At 39.3% G+C, this 17,628-nt stretch overlaps 1 long non-coding RNA gene across 1 annotated transcript; it reads left to right on the top strand.

Moving 5' to 3' along the window:
• Nucleotides 1-1,117: 1,117 nt before the first annotated feature.
• Nucleotides 1,118-16,826, top strand: LOC121164590. The gene is made up of 3 exons (XR_005885134.1): nt 1,118-1,647; nt 8,201-8,375; nt 16,795-16,826. It is a non-coding gene; the product is annotated as an uncharacterized LOC121164590 (long non-coding RNA).
• The last annotated feature ends 802 nt before the right edge of the window (nt 16,827-17,628 follow it).

Below are 17,628 nucleotides of genomic sequence, written 5' to 3'. Positions count from 1 at the left end.
GAGCCTCTGCAGCAAGTCTCGTGCGGTCAGGCTGTTCTCTCATCCTTTCTCAGGACCGTTTGTTCACTGTCAGAGTGACCGGCAAACGGTGTTATCCTATGATGGTAATACAAGCTCTTGCTGGAATATTTGGAATATACTTAGCCACATAGATAGTCATTTGTTCCTAAATGTAGTCCTGCTTTTTTTAAAAAATGAAGTTTCTTTATATTGTATATCCTGAATCAGAAAGGCTAAAAGCAAGAATTGGAACTTCTCTTAGGCCAGAAACATAGATATGCTTGGGAAGTAAGTAGCAATTGTCAACAGTTGAGTTTCGTGAAACCTACACAGCATTTTAACCAAAGGAAGCATGTCATGTTTACACCAAGCGCTGTTGCTGAAATAGGATCGTGAAGTGGGAATCCGTTGAACAACGGTGGGTTGTCTCTATTGTTACTTCTGTCTCTGGGTATGTGGAAGTGCAGAACAGTTAACCACTCCGAGGCACGGCGGTTTTAAGAAGTACCAGAGCTGAGATTTGAACTAGTTCTTTATCATTGCGAGGCTCGTGAGAGGCACTTCCACTGGCTAGGACACAGAGCTAGGCAGCAGCTAGCAGCCTCTTTCGTGTGCTACGTAATCCCCACTTTTGAAACTGGTTAAAGCTGAATAACAGCCCAACAGTGAGAATCAGCGTCAGTTTCGTCAGAATTGTCTGGACCACAAAGACAAGATGACTTCTGTGACATGATGGCTGAATCAGATTCAGATGTGGGGACAGATTTTTTGGGCTTCTGTCTTAATTAAATCAGTGGCGTAAGCGTAGCTAACTGAATCATGGACCAGGAGCAAGCAGCAAGAACGTGAACTCCTTCCTCTTCAATTACGGATGGCTTTGTAATTCTTCCAGCACCACATTGGAAGGCCGTGCACTTCGCTGCCTTAGGAATTTCTGCATGCTTACATATGTTCTGTGGCTGTCTTGGTGAGGCAAGTGGAGTCCTAGCATCTGTAGGTGTTCTACAAACTTTCCAGGTGCTGGGGGCTGTTCCATCTGTCCCTTCCACCAGGGTAACAGCTCAGCAGCTGTCAGGCGGCTGGCTCCATGCAATTTGGCTGTAACTTTCTATTCCTAAGTGACCCGTGCTTGGGGTGATAGTAGGGGTGTGGGTGGTGGTAGCTAATTCTTGGCAATTTCTGCCACAGGCATTTTTAGCTCTCGTTGGAAGGTAAGAGGCTTGTGGGGAATGAATTAAGGAGGCAGCTTTGCTGCGTGGTGGGGCCTTATCACATCCGCTTGCCTCAGCTCCGTTTACTCCTTTTGAATGTGTTGTTAATTCCCAAGTTGTGATGTAGATTTTCAGTGAGATTTGGTTATGGGCACTGAGGCTCTGATGGTCTGGAGTCCAGATGACAGCTACCACCAGCAGCAGGGCTGAAGTTGGCTGTTTCTCGTGGAGTTAGAGTGCCCTCTGCTGACCCTAGGCCGTAAGTGCTCCTCCTACAGAGGTACTTTTGCCATTGCTTTCTTCCAGGTAAAGGGAAAGCTGCAGAACCGCTGCTTTCCAAACCCAGATGCCCTCAGCTGATCACGGAGCATCTGGCTGCACTTAACTGGAGGCCAGGGCGGGGAGCTTGGGCTCGTGCAAGGAAATTTTTATCGAGGTGAGTGTGCGATGAGGCCTCAGACCACTCGGAGCGTTGATTTTCCTTGGTCTTCATGAAAGGTGCTGTAAACAGTCTTGGTGGATTGATAGCTATTTGGACTGATTTCATGAGTTAAAGACACCTTAAAATGCTTTATTGTTTGTGTGTGAGCAGTCTCCATATCTGAGAAACCTGAATAGTATGATCTTACGTTTGGTGGTTCCTATATTTTCTTCGCAGTATTTCCCCCCTCATGTAGGTTAATTTCCCAAGATCTTCTTGGTGGCAAGTATTCTCTTATTTGCCATTTCTTGCTTTCTTTTTTTATTTTGCTGTTCTCTTTTGTGAGAGATCTTATTATTGCAGAGTTCTGTGCATTTTCTTGTCATCTCAATCAGAACAGCAAATGTGTGAAGTTAAACGATGTCATTTTCCCTTTACGGACAGGAAGTCAGGGCCAGGGTCAGTCCGGTCGTTCAGGTGTGCCGGAAGTGAGGGTTTGGTGAGTCTGGTGCTAAGTTTGAGGATGGGAATCGCAGTGAGCAGTCACTGGTGGGCACTGTGCTGAATGACCATTGTCCTTCTTCATGTCAGGTCATCAGGTGCATCTTACAGAGCTGTCACTGTTCAGCTTGGGGAATAGAGCCATTGCATAGAGCAGTTAGTGGCCACATGGCCACTGAATGAAAAATGTGGGTTTCAAACATGGTGTGCTCCACCCAGAGGTCCTGGAGAGCGTCTTCTACCTAGAGAAACAATCCTTGGCCTCAAGCAGTTTAGTTTGGCTGCTGTGCTAAAATATTTCTAATGCAAATTTTGCTATTTTAGCAACTTGTGGGTATGAATTTCAGTGGCCTGGGCAGCCACCATCAGCACCCATCTGCATTGTGTACCCATCGAGCTACACTGAGTTTCCCTCCTTTTGTGTCGTGGCAGCTGCCATTCTGTTTCTATCGCTCTGATGACTTTAAGTTCCTTCTGGAAGTAAAATTATGCTTACCAGTCGTTTGTGTCTGCACTGTCTCACTTTGCCTAGTACCTCCAAGGCTAAGCTTTACTGCAGCAGGCCACGATTTCATTCCTCTTCAAGACTGAATAATATGCCGCTGTATGCATGCAGTGCATGCTGGTTAGCTAATTTTCACTCATCAGTGGGTGTTTGCAATGTGTCTAACCTTTGGCTATGGTGAATAATGCTGTTCTATTCTTCGGGGAATATGCCCAGAAATGAAATACATGGATCAAACGGTAATTTAAGTTTTAAAAAGATTTATTTATTTTTATTGGAAAATCAGGTTTAGAGAGAGAAGTAGTTACAGAGGGAAAGATCCTCATCCACTAGTTCACTCCCTAAGTGGCCGCAATGGCTGGAGCAGAGCCAGTCCAAAGCAAGGAGCCGAGAGCCAGGAGTCTCGCACGCAGGTGCAGGTCCCGAGGCTTTGGGCCGTCCTCTGCTGCTCTCCCTGGCCCCAGGCAGGGAGCTGGATGGGAAGTGGAGCTTCCGGGACACAAACCAGCGTCTACATGGGATCCCAACACATGCAAGGTGAAGACGGTAGCCACTAGGCTACCATGCTGGGCCCAATTTTATTTTTAATATGTTTCAACAATGCAGCCACTATCTCACCATCTGCTGTTGTGTCTGTATTAATCTACATTTCTTCCAGCAATGTACAAAGGCTCTAATTTCCCCGTATCCTTGTTGGTGGTTTTATTATTATCGTTTTGCTTGTGTGATAGCTACTCTTTATCTGTCTTCTGTTTCTAATAGCACAGCGCCACAGTGGGCTAGTTATACATAAGAGGTTGACCTTGGCTCACGGTCTGGTTCAAGGTCAAGAGGGCACTTCTGGTAGCGGTCTTCTTGCTGGCAGAGTCCAGAGGTGTTACAGGCAGCACATGGCAGGGAGAAGGTGAGTGACAGCCAGACACGCTGTCCTAGCATGCCCGACGTGGAGATAACTCATTAATCCATTAATCACACGAGTAGATCTGATACTCCTGCATAGAAGGGCTACACTGAGTTTCCCTCCTTTTGTGCCGTGGCAGCTGCCATTCTGTTTCTGTGGCTCTGATGACTTTAAGTTCCTTCTGGAAGTAAAATTATGCTTACCAGTCATTTGTATACGATATAACGTAGGTATGCGACCTCATTCTTCTGCATGTGGATCTTCAGTGTTTGTAAATCATCTAGTATAAAAAAGCCATTAATTTTATCTATATTTATCTATAGATATGGATGTATGTGTGTGTTTCTGTGCTCTATCTTCAGTTTCATTGGTTTACATGTATTCTACTCCCACACTGTTTTGAAAAATGTGGCCTCATCATTTTTACAATCAGCAAGTATAAAACCTTCAGCTTGTTCATCTTCAAGTATGGCTTACTATTTGGGGCCCTTGCAGATTTCATATGAATTCGAACACAATCTTTAATTTTTTGCACAAAATGTATAGTTGTGATTTTTTTTAGCACTTATGTTGAATATGTATCATTAGTTTGAGTATTGTTGATAGCTGAACAAAATTAGATGTTTCAATTCATGAATATAGGATGCTTGTGCATTTACTGGTGTCTTGAAATTTCATTCAGCAAATATTTGTAGTTCTTATTGTACAAGTCTTTCATAGTCTTGCTTAAGCTTATTGCTATTTTATACCTGTAGACATGTTATAGACTTAATTTTCTTAAAATTGTTCTTTGTTAGTGAACAGAAATGTCACTAGTTTTTCTCTGTTGCTTTTGTGTCTTGTATCCAGTCTATAATTTTCACTTGGACCTAGGTTTTTTAGGTTGATGCAGGCAGCATGAGCTACATCACCATTAATTCTTGTTATGAAAGAGTTTTGTTCTTGTATAACGCCAGGTTTTATCAAAATTTATTCTGGCTAGAGTTTGTTTCCTTTCATGAAATCAAACATTGTATAAGTAATGTAGTTTATCAAAAAAGAAAATCAATTTAGTTTTCTTTTCATATAAGTGTTGCACATATAGGCTGAAAAGCTTAAATGTTTGATTTCTAAATACATGAACTGGTTTGATGTTATACAACTCTGCTTCCTAAAGTCTTTTAATCTGTGTAAAGAAGACTGAAATATCATTCATTCATTGTATCAAATAGATCTACAGCTGAACTGTTAATATTGATGGTTGGAATTGGACATTGAAGTCCATACTGTTTGGGTGCTGTTCAGCTAAGTAATATCCATAAATACAGTTTTTAAAAAGGATTTATTGATTTTCATTTGAAAGACAAAATTACAAAGAGGAGAGACAGATCTTCCATCTGCTGTTTTGCTCCTCAAATGCCTACAACAGCCATAGCTGAGCCAGTCAAGGGCCAGGAGCTTCTCCCAGGCCTTCCACGTGGGTGCAGGCACCCAAGCGTTTGAGCTGTCCTCTCTTGCTTTCCCAGGCCGTAAGCAGTGAGCTCTGTGAGGAGGTAGGCAGTCCAGACCTCAGCCGGCACCCACAGGGGATGCTGGCACTGGTAGCTGGAGGATAAGCCTGTTGAGGCCCCGCACTACTCTCCAAAAGTACAGTTTAGGGAACAAATTATTAACTTTGCACACCTGTTGTGAATACTAAAACACCCATAAACCAGTTTCACTCGAGAGTATTGGTACAAATGTTAAAAGCAGCTTTATCAAATACTGATTTTAAATAAAATATGTGTCAAAGTGTAATCTAGAAATTTGAGGTATGGGCTGTAATGATTCATCATATCATGTTACATGATAACTAGAAAAAATGAAAACTCTCTGGCAGATACTAAAAGGCATTTGTAAATGTAGCGTAGTTTTGTGAATCAAAACCAGATTTTCACTGTGTTAGAGATAGGAAATTCTTCTAAAGGAATGAGTTTAAACCCAATAGCATGGCCAATGTTCACTTAGTAGTACCATCCAAAGGACGTATTTTGTTGGGCATATGGTCCGGCACAACCTCAAAGTTCTAATCAATGCACAACAATACTGAAAGAACTGTAAATGTACTTAAAGGGAGAAAATGATGGCATCCGTAAGTAATCATTTTCTTCACGTGGAAACCAAAAGATTGAGACCAAAAGTTTTTTAATCAATTAAAAATTGTTTAAAAAAATAAGGAAGGAAGCAATATTACCAGTCACTAATTTAATAGGAGAAAGCCAATCACTTTATTTTCTATAGAATATGAATGACAATTAGACGTGGATAAGAATTCCATTCCAAATATTTTTTCTGTTTTGGTAGTCCCCTCACTAATTCTTTTATAAATACAAATTGTTCTTTTGTAATTTCTCATTCTGATCCATTGTATTACTATATTTTGAGCCTTAATCATTGAAACTTCATCAGAAGTCTTCCTCTTTGGAAAGGGAAGTACCTATACTCTCACGCTCATCCTTGAACTACTCAAAGTTTCCTTACTGTTTTACCCAAGAACACTTGATTTGTTCTTTGAGTTGAATTTGAGGATCCTATATTCAGCTCTTATTACTATTGGGAATTTTTAATCATAATAAATATAATCGCAGCAATTTTTTTAAAAAGCTTTATTTATTTATTTATTTATTGGAAAGTCAGATAAACAGAGAGGAGGAGAGACAGAGAGGAAGATCTTCCGTCCGATGATTCACTCCCCAAGTGAGCGCAATGGCCGCTGCTATGCCCATCCGAAGCCAGGAGCCAGGAACTTCTTCCGGGTATCCCAAGAGGGTGCAAGGTCCCAAAGCTTTGGGCCATCCTCAACTGCTTTCCCAGGCCACAAGCAGGGAGCTGGATGGGAAGTGGAGGTGCCAGGATTAGAACCAGTGCCCATTTGGGATCCTAGTGCGTTCAAGGTGAGGACTTTAGCTGCTAGGCCATGCCGCTGGGCCCAATCGCAGCAATTTTTGAAGTGGAGGAACTGTAGACTTCAGTCAGCTTTCTCTTTGTACAGAGGAGGAAAAGGGATTGGAGGCTCCAGCCATAGGCTCTTTCACTGGCATGGAATGGCATTCACTACTGTGCAAATGTCACATGACTCAGCAAGAGGGACATCTAAAATTAGTTTCTCCTCTAGAAATAGAAATAGTTCTGCTGTCCAACAAGGTCAGATTCAAGGAATGTTGGCACAGCATAATGCTTTAAAGACAGCTTCCCCAGTGTTTTATAACACTACTCAGATCAGCTGAAGCTTTGCATTATATTTGGATGAAAAGGTATGATAATTAAATGGTGGGAGGACTAAGATAATGAGTGTGTGCAGTACATCTGGGGTTAGAGAAACCTGACCCACAGGAATGCTGCGTTTTTGTCCTCTGAGGTTCTCACAGACTTTACAGCACAAAGCAAGTATGACATTAAAAAAAATCGTTTTACACCTGTCACTTTTGGTCCAAGAAGATCGTTACTAGGTGACAGGGATATTGTAATGCGACCATGAAGTAACAGCAGTAGTGACAGCCATGGTAACTATCATGATATCTTAATTTTACATCATACTTTTCTTACAAAAAGGACTCCGAGGAACTCACATATTTAATTACATTTTCACTCAGATCATTCTTGTGGCTGGTCAGGGGCAATTGTTGCCTCTTTTTTACAGACGGTGAAACATGAGTCAGTGAGAAATGAGAAACCCTTCAAAGGTCCCAGAGGCCGCGTGGGGCAGTTTCCATTACTGCCATTTTTTCGGCCAACTCCATCCTTCCCAAAATAATAGCTGCTGGTGATCTTATCTGCTCCTTTTACTTGCAACTGAACAATCATTCAAAAAATTAAATTAGGTAGATTTCCCTTATTGAAGCATGTGCTAACAAAGAGAGGAATGCCTGTAGAGGAAAAATGAGGTATTTCTGAATGTTTTTCTTGCATCAGTGATAGAACAGAGCAGGGCTGTGGCGTAACAAAACTAAAATGCCACACTAACCATGTACAATGTGGTGCTGAAATGACACTTTCCTGAGCACAGTTCCTGCCCTCCAAGATTCTGAGATAATTGCCAAGGGCAGGACCTTGTTCATTTTTAAAATTAAAACATGATTTTATTGTATTTCCAGAGTTGAAGTCATTCCCTAGTACGTGAAGCATTGTTTGATGGTTATTTTATCCTGGTTTTGAATATTTACAAAACATAATAAGTAACATGTCTGGTATTCTGTATTTTTCATTGATACAGATGTTATTAAGCCTGGGTTACATATGTGTAAACTATAAAATTATGGTTCTAAACGAAACCAATGACTTTTATGGATGAGAGCTCATGATTTCTGTATCCCACCAGTATCTTTTGCATGCTGTACCTAAAATACCATGAGAGAAAGAAAGAAAGCAAGGACTCTTTCTTGCTGCCTGGCACCATGTCCCCATATTTCTCACATCTGATGGGATACTCTAGGAAAAATATGATGCTACTTCTTGTCAGCTCCTCACTTGTCATTACAGCAGACCCAAAGAGTTCAGAAATGAGCTAACTCTAAGAAAGCTTTTGAATTACAGCAAGCCAGTCAGCAGACTCTGGAGTACTTACTAAATCAAGTTAATGTGATTATCACAGAAAACATCAGAAACAATATTTAGCAATGCCATTCTTTTCCCACAACTTACAGATGTCATCACAGAGCATGATTCAGCTGCGAGGGAGCTCGGTCCTGAGTTGTGTTCCCTTGGCAGAAGACCATGGTTAAGGATCTGTGAAGAGCTAGAAGCTTTGGGAAATTTCATCAGCTGAACCCTGGAAAATTTCCTGCCTATTCTGGTTCAATGTTTGATTGGGAATTTATGGTAAGCTTGTATTGTGTTCTAAGTTTAGTGCCCCAATGTCAGACATTCTTTCAGATGTGAAAATGTTGCTTATTCCTTAACTCAACACAGTATGTCATTTTAGTAAACCTTAAAATAATTGGTATGCTATTCTGACATGCCCCATTTGATATATATATATAATCATATGTGTATATAATAAATCATATATATATATAATTTGTTGTACTTTTTCTACTATGTTTATAATATACTTATCCAAGTTAGTAGTGTAATCTGGAGACCCTGGAGTAGACTGAAATCATTAGCATATGCGTACTTGGAACTTGTGTGTTTGCCCTCACAACCTCTCCCATAATCCAGTGATCATAGTTTACTCGAAGACAGCCATTCATTTTTCTGTGTATTTTATTGATGTGATGACATTGCTTGTATTTGTTTAGTCCTTTGTAATTAATAAGGGATATTTAGGCAGATTTTCTCATTTGAGCCTGACATGATTCCTATTGAGTTAAATATTGACTCTTATAGATAAGGAAAATGAAAGCCACGGACAGCCCGACTCAGCTGGAGTACATGTAGTTTGTGAATGAGACTGCAGTGGTGCACATCAAAATCTGTTGCTCCAAACCCAGTATTCTCTGTATCCCACCTCAGCTACGAGGTGTTTGGTGAGAAGCTGGGGAGAAGATGTTTTCCTTGTGTGGTCCTAGGGGAGTAAGGACTCTAAAGTGCCAGCCCGATGGGTGATCCACATCAGCTTTCCAGCTTTGCAAGCAAACTCTGGCATGAGAGCATTGTGGCAGTGCTGCAGGAAGAGAGAATCCAATGTCGAAAGATCTGAAGTTTTAGACCTGTTTGACAATCTTGTCAGACTTTAAAAAAAAAAATTTTACAATCAGTAACAGGTCTGCAAAACATATTAATAGTCAGCAGACTAGAGCTCCCCGGGCCAAAGCAAGCTTATGTGTGCAAATGAGGTTGTGTTAAAGTCTCACTCTACCCATTCACTTATGTTATTTCCTATGGCTTCCTTTGCCTTCTGATGACAGAGAAAGTGTAAGAGGGTCCCATAAAACAGCTTGGTGAAGAATTTGTCATCTTATTTCTGGTTTGCCTATTTAATTTTATTATTTTGTTTTCCTTCATTTTATTCTATTTTATTTTTCAATGAAAGAATGAGTGTTTTCTTAAAGAAAAAATTTTGAAGTACACCTTTAGCTAATGGAGAATGTTTGTTTTAGCCAACAATACTTTGGGCATCGTTGCAGAAAGTCCCCAGAGAAACGCTGTTTCTCTTCCTAGGAACTAAGAAAGGTGTTTTCTAGGTCTGTATCACATTTCCAGGAATACACATTACATTAAAGTACCTTTCTTTTTAAATTTTTCCCATGCTTTATTGTCATTCAGCCTTGGGTTGAGCCAGTGAGATTGGTAAGAGGTGCCCCCTGGAGACCTTGTGTAAATGCTATTCCATGAAGCAGTGGTTTCCCAATGTGTGTCTCATACAAAACTAGACAATACAAATAATGCATCTATTGTACCTTTCCTATGGCTCGTCTCAAGGGGCTGAGACGATCATCATAAAGCACAACAAAGCTGCTATAGAAATGGACGGACAGAGGAGATAGGAGTCTGAGAGCCTCAGAACCTCGACAGAAACTTGTTGAAAGCTGCTAAGTTTTTCTTGGTTAATCTTGTGAAGACTTCTTATCTCAACGAGTAGTTGCATAGCACTTTATTACCTATATGTAAGTTGTGGAATATATTACCAAGGAGAATAGACTCACAATCCTTTAGAATGTTTCTGAAAGTCCCACATTTATAGATGACTGCTACCAGGCAAACATGGGTTATTTCTTTCATTGTCTTACTAGATTTCCTCCGATGTTTAAGAGCTGAAAAGATGTTCAAGTAAAATAAATGATTGTAGACTTACTTTTGTTGAAATTCATTGTGATAGGAACTTCCAAGTTGCTTGGGATATCTCCTTTTAATAAAACAACTTCTTAAGTTATATTTATTTATTTATTTATTTACTAATTTTTGTTGGAAAGTCAGATTTAAAGAGAGAAGGAGATACAGAGAGGAAAGCGCTTCCATCCATTGAGTCACTCCCCAGGTGGCCACAATGGCTGGGACTGAGCCAATCTGAAGCCAGGAGCCAGGAGCTTCTTCCAGGTCTGTCTCATGACTGCAAAGTTCCAAGGACTTGAGCCATCTTCTTCTGCTCTCCCAAGCCATAAGCAGAGAGCTGGATTGGTAACTGGTGCATCTGAGATTAGAACCATTGCCCATATGGGATCCTGATGCATACAAGGCAAGGACTTTAGCCACTAGGCTACCATACCAATGCCCAATTCATATTTATTTTTTTAATATTTATTTATTTTTTATTGAAAAGTTAGATATACAGAGAGGAGGAGAGACAGAGAGGAAGATCCTCTGTCCAATGATTCACTCCCCAAGTAACCACAATGGCTGGTGCTGCGCTGATCCAAAGCCAGAAGCCAGGAACTTTTTCCAAGTCTCCCATGTGGGTGCAGGGTCCCAATGCTTTCGGCCGTCCTCAACTGCTTTCCCAGGCCAAATGCAGGGAGCTGGATGGGAAAAGGGACTGCCAGGATTAGAACTGGTGCCCATATGGGATCCTGGCCTGTTCAAGGTGAGGACTCTATCTGCTATACTACCATAGCAGGCCCAGATTTTTTCTTTTTAAATTATGTTTTCTGTGCTGTATCCTTTGAAATAAAAGTGAGGGGCAGTCGTTTGGTTGGTTGACTAAGAAACCCATGACCCATTTTGGAGTGCCTATGTTTGATACTTCACTCTGTCTTCTGACCCCAGCTTCCTGCTAAAACAGACCCTGGGAGGCAGAGATGCGGGCTCAATTCACTGGTTCTTGTCACCCACATGGCAGACTTGGCTGCAGTGAAGAGCTGTTACATTTGAGGAGTGATGGAGTGGCTAGGAGCTCCCCCTCTGTCTCTCTATATTTGCATTTTAAATAAACAAATAAATAAAACCAATTATATATAGAAATAAATATATATATATAATCAAATATATTTTTTACTTAAAAAATTTTTTTTAGTATATTCAAAAAGCAGAAACAGAAGTTTATTCAGACAGCACTCTTCCCTTGCCCGTTCACTCCATACATGCCCCCAAGTTAACAAGGGCTCGCCTTTGTGGAAGTTGAATCCAGGAACTCAGTCTCCTGCCTGGCTGATAGGGACCCAAATACTTTAGTCATCCTCCATTGCTTCCCACAAGGCATGTTGGCAGAAAGTTAAAACTGGGAGCAGAACCGAGCACCGTCTGTGAAAAGTGGACACCTCACTTGGCATCACACTGGAAACAAATGCCTACCCGCAATTGAGTTTGCTTGTCAGAAGGATGTTTTAGGCACAGGTGCAGTCGTATCACTGGGAAACTCAAAAATACTAGTTATAATCCTGAATAGTGTTTAAGCTATCTGAGCTTTCAAAGTTGTGTTAAGAATGAATATAGGGAGTTTTGATAATCTCATCATTATAAAACAGAAGTACAAATAACACCTTTTATTTCAAGGTTCTTTGGAAGATTAGATGAGATGTTTTTGGTCTACAGCATATAGTCACTCATTTAAATTCGCTTAAAAATGTTAGTTATTATTACTTTCCCATATTTTGGAATTGTTGGAATATTGAAGCAAAAAGACTGAATCTTCCTCATTACTCCTATATGATTAAATAGAAAATTCTGTCTGTATTTGAAATATCATAATTTTAAAGGCAATTCAATCAGAACCTGTAATGAAAACCTTGTTTCAAAATTTATTAATCATTTTCTTTGTGATTTATTTAGAAGCATTATAAAAATATTAAATCAATACTTGCTGCCAGAAAACCCACATTAGGGACCCACATCAGGAACTGTATTCTGTAATTTAAACTGGGCATTTTTAATGCAGTTGAAAAAATTACATGACTGTATTATTCAAATGAGAAAAGTAGTTGATGTGCATTTAAATTAGTTCTTTCAATAATACTTTTTAAAAACTCTATGGCTCTTACTGACTCAGTAGTATAATGATAATTTGCAATGCCCCATTGGCTTTAATAAAGGGGCAAAAAAAATAGTTCAGTTATCTTAGTGGCTAATATGAGAGCATATAAAAGGAAAAGGATTTTTTTTTAAACTCAGAAAATAAAAGGCAGAAAGGGAAATGGATGCATTCTGCTGTCAGACGTTCCTAAAGGAGACTCTAGCTTTACAGATTGCAGTGCAAAGTGAATTTGTGATAGGTGACTTTAAACTCCTGTTCACTCCTCAACCACAAACAGAATAGGATTTGGATAGGAAAGTTCTGGAACTGCAAAAGGTTCCAATTAGTGAAACGGTAAGAAAAATGGTTAGAAAAGAGAATTGCCACCTCAGAAGGATATGTTGGAGAGTTATTTTTTACCCACAAGGTCTTTGACCTAGAAGGGAAAGTTCTTAGATATTTGTATCAAGTTATGTATTTTTTTATTGAAGATATGTACTTGCTAGAAATCAAAATTACTAATTCCAAGATGTCCGAGATTTTTTTTTTTTAATGATAAAATTGTACTTCCGGCAGTACAGCTGGATTCTCTTAGCTGCCCCACTGGATTCTTGGAAGTGCATAGTTCCAGAGCCATTGATTTCAAGAGGTTTTGAGGTTGGGAAAACCCCGATTGTTTTATCATAAAGGGGCTGTGTTGATAGGAATTACGATGGTGGAGGACCGCCTGTTCTCAAAAGAAACCCTGCCTGAGAATGGCTTGCTCGTTTTCCCTGGGCTCTGTGACCTGTGATAGGTTTCTCTGGCATCTAATTCTGTCTCTGGCCAGTTATCCATCTAAACTGCTTTTTTTTTTTAATCCATCTAAATTATCTTTCAGGCTTTTCATTCTCTGCTGTTGCTTTTCTTGTGTCTTCTCAGATGTGACAATGTGCTTTGGTGCCTGCTTAAAGGCCTAACCTGATGCTGATAGTTGCTTTGTCTAGCCTAAACTGTATTTGGCTGAATTTTGCATAAAGATCATCCATTTACTACTTTGCTGTCTTTATGTTTGGACTACTCATGGTAACTGTAGTAGATACAGAGGTGTTAAATGTCTACCCGTACTTTTAGTTCACACTTGCGACCTCCATATGTTGTTTATGTGCATGTCAACAAAGAGTGCAAAAGGTGTAGATTCTTAAAATCCTCAACACTTGTTTATGACGCTTGTTGGAGAGCAATTTATTGGAAAAAAATTGTACACAAGTAATGATGATTAGCCTACCAAGCCAACTGGCCCAATTGCAGATGACAACACTAGGTTCTAATATATGTCTTAATGTTGTCCTACTTAGAAATAGTACAGAATGTACTCCATATTTCATTTGTTTCTCCAATTGTATTTTCAGTCTGTGATTGATAGGGTTTTAGTTTATGACATAAAGGATTTGTTTCTCAAGTGTTTCGTGTATAGGAAAAATATCACAGATACATTAGACAAAGTAATTGTGGCTCCAGCTGTTACTTCTGTGAATATTCAAACTGTTTATGCCGAACACCAAAGTGGTTGAAGCATTAGACAAAGCCAGGTGTGTGACTTTGGATCTCAGCCCTACATTTTGTTGGCCTTCTGAGAGTCTACAGGGTTTTTGCTTCAGACATTCTATTTATTAAATGGGGATAATATTACTATTAACCTCCCAGGGCCATTTGGAAATTTGAATGTGTTAATAGGTATTAAGTGCTTAAGGTATTTGCTGGCACAGACTAAAAAGCTCAGTGCATGCTTTTACATGTTAGCAAAGTTCATAAGCACCAAATTGCAAAATTCACAGATACAGTTAAATAGAACACCTCTTATTGTAGCACAATTAGATCTTTCATAATAGAAATTTCAGACCTTTTTGCTACAAAAGCCTACTGTATTTTGAATGAAGGAAAATGTAGGACAGTTGGGAGGTCATGATCACTTTACGAAAAACTCCTTTTGAAGTGTATTAAATTATACTAGATTTATACACTTCATTCTTACAGTGCATGGTGTTTATAATTCTCATAAATTAAGCAAATTGTTGACAACTAAACTTATCAATAACTCTCTTTTGTATTTTAATGGAACCAGCAGGCTAAGATAGTACTTCAAAGGGAGGAGAGTAAGTTTTGGTTTATTATGCCACAGCTTTTAAAAATACTCTTTAATTTTAAAGCAACAGTAAATGGGATTATTATATGGCAGATAAAATAGGTTCATTATTATTTTTGAGATAGATAGTCTTGAATCTGACCTTTGGTTATTGATTGGTTGACCAATAGTTTGTGGAGGAAGCATTTATTCCAGAATTTCAAAGGCTGGGTCATCTTGCTCTTGTGAAGTTTGTTTTGGGGGGAAGCTGTTCTGTGTATAGAAAGCACCACTATCCTGAGACAGCCAGGTTTGGGGCAAGGCCAGAGTAGCATTGGGTGACACAGACAGAGATGCACAGAGAGCCTCAGCTGTCTTTGCAACATACAACAGGAGGGAAAAGCCACTCTAGACTTTCCAGGGGCATCAGATAAGCACAGCTTTTAGCCTGATCCAACCGAGACTGTTGCCATCATTTACACAATGAACCAGTAGGGAGAAAGTTCTCTCTTTCTCTGTCAATTCCTCTTTCCTATCACTATGCCTGTCAAGCAAAATAAATAAGTCAGTCTTTTAAAAATGTAAAACTTGATGTTTTCTTGGCTTCGTTTTTCGTAACCTCTCACTGAAAAGAGCAAGCGATAGGTCTTACACCCATTGTCAATGTGCGACCTTTTACATATCCTTATTTCTCTATGACGGATCATCTGCTGTTAGATCACAATTCTCTACAGGACTTACATTTTGTTTGGGATGAAAATATGAAGTTTGCGTATGAAGTAATCAGTATTATACTTTGGTTTCACAATTCAAATTCCCACCTTCACTCATCTGCTGTGCCTGGAAACAAAGAAGCTATTCCTAAAAGCATCAGACTTCGAACTTTGAATGTCTGGGTTCATGACTCAAGCGTGTGCAAGGGAGGAAATGAAACAGGCACGCACATGGTACCGAGGGCCTGCCGAGTGTGTGGGAACAACATGCGGGCAAGTGTATCCAGAGGAGCAAGTTTGCTGGAATTTTGTGGAATTTTCTGTTTTGAATTAAATGCTGGTTCACTCATTTAGGAGGTACTGTTCCCCGAGGAACAATCGTTTTTGAGATTCTAAAATCTCTAAATAGTGTATGTTAACTCCATCAACACTCATTGCCTTCTGTAAAATACCGTGAAATCTCAAGGTTAGAATGCATTTTATGAAGAAGGAACATTTAGTTTTGTTGTATTTTCCTACAAGGAGAGAAAAAGATGGTCTTAGATGGTTTTGAACTGTTTAAACTTTAACTCGCAACTGTGAAAAAATAGTTTCCTATCACCGTAATTCTTTTCCTCACCAGTAGGGCTGTTTTTGTATTTCCCCAGAGAAGGTCCTCTGCTCTCTCTTCCCCTTTCCTCCTTCCTGTCTTCTGATTTATGGCTAAGAACAGCATTTGATTTGGACTCTCCTGTTAATTATTATTTGTTGTTAAAACCAGACACTCTCTTTTATTACATTACTCATTTAATGTAATTATAGCTCATATTGAACAATTACTTTGACATTCTCTTGATATCCTTGGAGACTAAGGAGTTGCTGAAATGGGACTAAGGGCTTTGATTCATTGGTTTTGATTTTTACCATCTTGTTTAGTAAAACTGACAGAAAAATAGCACTCTAAAAACTGTACTGTTTCGTGGACTCACAAGTGCTTGTCATCGTTCCTCATCAGTCATTCCTAAAAAGAAAAGCTCACAGTTTTGTTATGTTCCCTTCCACACTCATCACCCAGTCTCTCGTGTTGCTAAGTTATCATTTATTGGGAAACTAATCAATACAGCATACTAGTAAGTGTTGAGGACACTTAACATGGGTTAATGTATGGAAGATGAGGAACATCCATTATACTTCAAATAAATATTGAGTATTTTAACTAATTCATCAAATTAGCTTATACTTCCCCTTCACCATGAAATAATATCTTGAAAAGGTTACTTTTTTTCAGCAGTTAATGAATATAGATAGTTATTTGAGCAAAACTTAGATTACTTTTGTCTTTTTGGATTATTGCTTTGGCAGACAAAGATAAGCACTTAAAACAGACTACAGAAATTTAGAATCCATTATTAAAACTACAAACTCAATGCTAAAATAATGGTCAAATTTCAGTTAAATCTGACCAACTACTTAGAATATTATGTATTTGCTCTTTTAAAATACATTTACATGTTACATTGTGGAAAGATTTGCATAGTTTTAAATAACCAAGACGATGGCATCAATTTCAATATCAGATGAACCCTTCAACTTGTGGAAATTTTCTTCCTACAGATGAGAAGCTGAAAATGTTACTCGTCCTACTACCAGGAACGAACCAAGAAGAGACTTCTGATAGATGTGGAAAGGTATGTAAATGTAGAACGGATAAAAAGAAGCACTTTCGACTTTCTACAGGCAGAGCTAATCATTAACCGGCGGATTTGTACTGGTGGAGAAGGATTCACTGAATCAACTTGAAGCCCTCAGACACATTCTTAATGTGAATGAAAGTCGCATTTTGTATTTAGTGAGATCACAGAGGACATGCTGAGTATTCTTTATCTGCAAAGTCAGGGAATAGTAGGGTTTAGGATTTGGCTTTTTTCAGATTTTTTAATGGTTGCCTTAAACATAATGGCTGTCTTGAGGTTGAGACTCACATCTGAGTATGGAGCTCATGTTTTGCATGGGCCTGATAATGAGTCCTCAGCACAATTTTACATAGCATATTTAGTATGACCTTGTTTTGACTGAACGATCACATGAAATCAGATGGAGAATATTCCCCTTTTGGGGTTATGTTACTACTCAAAATATTTCAGATTTTGGAATACATCCAATTTCTGACTATTTGGAATAAGGATGCTCAGTCTGTTCTGTAGGGAAGGCTTAATGGTTTTGAGTATGAGAGGCCAGGAGACAGTTCTTCGTTTTAGGTACATCCAAGCGGTTCCTAACCCATTTGTTCAGGACTGGAGTGGGTGGTACTAGATTTAAGTGTTTCTTTGGCTGAGATTTTGGTTTTCTTCACCTTAACTTTGGATGAAGAGGCACTTCACAGTCACTCTTCTCTGGCTGTCTCATTTGTGCTCTAAGAATCATGAAGATTTCTCCTGCTTTCCCTGA

Source organism: Ochotona curzoniae, unplaced genomic scaffold (genome assembly GCF_017591425.1).
Source record: "Ochotona curzoniae isolate NIBS_2020 unplaced genomic scaffold, NIBS_Ocur_1.0 contig_868, whole genome shotgun sequence".
NCBI classification, from domain to species: Eukaryota; Metazoa; Chordata; class Mammalia; order Lagomorpha; family Ochotonidae; genus Ochotona; species Ochotona curzoniae.
The sequence above is the reverse complement of the archived record's forward strand: the minus strand, read 5'-3'. Positions and strand labels throughout refer to the sequence as shown.